Below are 4,183 nucleotides of genomic sequence, written 5' to 3' on the forward strand. Positions count from 1 at the left end.
AAGTATATTTTAGATATGAGACCCTTATCCGTTGTATGGCTAGTGAAGGTCTTCTCCCAATCTGTGGGCTTTCTATTGATCTTGCTAACTATGGCCTTTGCCATGCAGAAGCTCTGCAAACTTGAAGTGTTTTATAAGGACCTGTTTTGTAAAAAATCTTAGCTACCTTGTATGTTGAGATTTAGAGAATCAAGATTTCAGGTCAGACCCGGCAGAAAAGTCTTTGAGATTCCCTCCAAGAAGGTAGGGGGCAGTGGCACATACCTATTGTCCTAGTAACAAGAGGAACTGGCAGGTCTCAGCTAAGGTGCGTGCTTGGGAGGAAAGAGAGACCTTATCTCAAAAATTAGCCAGCAAAAAAATAAAGCTAGAGATGAGGGTCAGCAGTCAAACAACACTCAAGTGTGAGGCTCTGAACTCAAACTCCTGTTACCCCATGCATGCATACACAGACACACATAATCTCTCTCTTAGGAAATATCCAGGAACTTAAGAATTTAAGGAACAGCATAAAAGAAAAGCAAACCAAGTCTTTGGGGGTGACTGTTTAATTCTTCTGGATAAATATGTTCTAAGGATCAGAGAGTGTCATGTTTGGGGCCTAGAATAGCAGCTCCCTGCACCTTATATTTCTACAGCTGACTTTATAATACTATTGTTAAGATACAAGGAGTAAAAAGGCACATTCATTTTAAGTTGTACACTGGTTCTGTACACAGGCCCTACAGAAAGTACAAGCATTCATCCTAGCTTGCTATTTCCTTTTACCAGAAATTCTTTAGGTCAAACTCAGAAAGTCATCCCATAAAATAGAAAGAAAAGAAGCCTCAATAAGCAGAAGACACATTAAAAAAAATCACACTGGTGCTGGGTGCTAGTGGCTCATACCTGTAATCCTAGCTACTCAGGAGGCTGAGATCTGAGGATCGCAATTCAAAGGCAGCCTGGGCAGAAAAAAAGTCCATGAGACTCTTATCTCCAATAAACTACAAAAAAGAGTCAGAAGTAGAGCTGTAGATCAAGTGGTAGAGAACTAGCCTTGAGGGGGGGAAAAAATCACACTTGAAAGTGAAATGAGACCCTCATCTCAACACAAAGAAGAAAACTGTCTTATTATACTAAAACCTCTTAAAATAAGTGCATAGAGTTAGTTGGAATAGACAGTTCTAATAGTTAACATTTGATTCTTACAAAAAAGGTATCTCTCAAAACCAAAATCCTTTAAATATTGTGATCATTTGTGAAACTTGCTGAAAACATCTACTACATTATAACCTTAACCCAAAGACTTGCATGATATATATTTCTGCATTTTGCATTTCTTTTTGTGCTGCTGGTCCAGGGGCTTGAACTCAGGGCCTGGGCTCTGTCCTTGAGTTTCTTTTGCTCCAAGCAAGTGTTCTACCACTTGAGCCACAGCTCCACTCCCAGATTTTTGGAGCTTAGTGGAGATAGTCTCACAAACTTTCCTGCCTCAGCCATCTTCAAACTGCACTCCTTAGATCTCAGCCTCCTGAGTAGCTAGGATTATAGACATGAGCCACCAGCAATTGATCTTTGCATTTATATTAATAAATACTTAGTCTATAAGTGCTCTCTCTCTCTTCTCTCTCTCTCTTTCTCTCTCTCTCTCTTTCTCTCTCTCTCTCATTTTCTCTTTTATTGGAAAGGCTTAACTGCTAGCAGTTAAAAATTAACTCATTTGACAGTTTCATAATCCTTGTATCTTAGACACTGCTAGTTTATGCATTCTACTAGAAAGAACCTACTATGTGTTAGGCACTGATCAAGGCCTAGGCACTGTTATAGCATAAAAACACATAATAACTGAAAGGCATAAGAACCCTGGGGCTCCCCTCCCCTGGCAAGTATAATTTACAGTTACATCTCCAGGGCCCTACATAAAACCTAGCATGCCTTTGAAATCTGTTAAATGTGCTGGAGGTATCAAAATACTGGACTTCAAATTATACTACAGAGTTACAGCAATACAAACAGCATGGTACTAGGGGGAAAAAATCCACTTGTAGGCCAATATGACTGAGTAGAAAACCCAGAAAGAAAACCACACAGCTATAGCCATCTAACATTTGATAAAGGACTCAAAAGCATACACTGAAGAAAAGACAGCTTCTTCAACAAATGGTGCTGGGAAAACTATATATATATATGCAAGAGCTTGAGATTTGACCCCTATCTCTCACCCTGTACAAAAATCAACTCCAAACAGATCAAAGACATTGATGTAAGACCTGAAACTTTGAAACCACTAAAAGAAAGCACAGGAGAAACTCTTGAAGATAAGCATTGGTCAGGCTTTTTCTGAATAGCAACTCAATTGCTCAGAAAATAAGAGAAAAGAATTGGCAATTAGGGCTATATCAAATTTAAACGTTTCTGGTCAACAAAGGAAACAATTACCAGAAGCAACAAATCAGAATCAAGAAAAGATTTAACAGATAAAGGATTAATAGCCAGAGTCTACAAAAACCTTAAAAAAAATACAAAATAAATGAACAAATAACAGAACTAACATATGGGCAAATGAATAAACAGCTCGCAGAAGAAATACAAATAGAAGAAATGTTTAATATCTTCATGTATAAGAGAAATGCAGATTTATTATAGCATAATTATATACACTAATGTAATTAATAGATGCTAAAAAAAAGTGACAGGATAACAAAGCAGGCTCTGTTTGGGGGTGCATGCCAGCAGGAGAGAGGAAGGTCTGGAGAGGGTAAATGGGGGTGAATGTGGCTTAAGTACTTTATGCACATTTATGAAAATGGAACCGTGAAACCAGCTGAAATTTGTTTGAAGAAGCAGAAGCGTACACTAGGGAGCATGAGAAAAGGATGAGTTTGAACCAGGTACACTGTGTGCTACCATGGAATTTCACAACCAATCCCTCTTGTACAACTAATATGTGGTAATAAAAATGTTTAACAAAGAAATGAGTCTAATAAATGATTGAGTGAACCAATCAACTAATCAGTTCTAACTATCTCAACCCTAAGCTGCGTCTGGAAATTAAGTCAATACATTTACCTGTAATAAAACTTAGAAACTGGTAAGAACCCTAGGAAAAGATGTTAGTGCTAGGGAAAGGATAGACACTCTCCCATGTTAAGTTTTGAGACTAGACAGTTTGAGGCAGGGTGACAGAAACAGTCAATATTTCTGATCTTGGGGCGGCATACTGTCTTTCAGTGGACATAATGCTAGAAAGGTAGGTAGAGGCAGATCTCAGAAGTGAAGGGACTACCAAAGAAAATTAAGTTGGAAAGAAAAGCCAGTAAAGGGAGATGAATCTCGCCTCAGTGTGTAAAACTGATTACACTGGAAATGAATTGGCCTAAGGAGACCAATTAGGGAGCTACTAGAGGACGTTAAAGTTTGTCTGAGCCAGAAAGGGAAGTGTGGATGAGGAACTGATGGCTTTCTAGCAGAAACTGACAAAGGAAGAGCTGAGCTAGGTCAAACTTTGCGTTGAAGCTTTAGTGCTTGGTGGCTGGTTCTACACACCAAAATTGGCAACTTGGAAAGTAGTGGGGAATAAGATTACTTTTTTGGAGGGTGGGTTGACATTTGGTAGCAAACGGAAGGCACTTGGAGATGTCAAGGTGAGGCACGGGAAAGGAGAGAGAGTGGGGGTAAGAAGAAAAAGAAAGGAAGAGGAGATTTGAAATCCGTATCTTTTTTTAATTTTTATTTTTATATTGTCAAGGTGACGTACAGAGGGGTTTCAGTTACATAAGTAAGGTAATGAGTATATTTCTTGTTAACCTTGTTACCTCTTCCCTCTATTTTCTCCTACTTTCCCTACCCCCAATGCCCCCCCTCGAAGTTGTACAGATCCTTTTCAAAATATTGTCTTGTGCATCTCTAAGAAATTTTCTTTCTAATGAAGTTCAACTGAACACTCTTCTCAATTAGGACTCAACTCTAGGGCTTTTGAGTTCATCTCTGCTTAATCCAGGTTTAGTAAGACTCCATTGCTATTAGTTGAGTGCAATTTCCCCAACTTTAATATATGATCAGATTTCTTTTTTTTATGTTCCTACAAACTTTATTAATATTGTTGAAATTGAATTGCATACAATTTACTCATGACACATAATATATGCTTTTATATTTTTCCAACTATTTAAAATGTAAAAATATTATCTTACTACAAAAA

Source organism: Dipodomys ordii, unplaced genomic scaffold, assembly GCF_000151885.1.
Source record: "Dipodomys ordii isolate 6190 unplaced genomic scaffold, Dord_2.0 Scaffold32, whole genome shotgun sequence".
NCBI classification, from domain to species: domain Eukaryota; kingdom Metazoa; phylum Chordata; class Mammalia; order Rodentia; family Heteromyidae; genus Dipodomys; species Dipodomys ordii.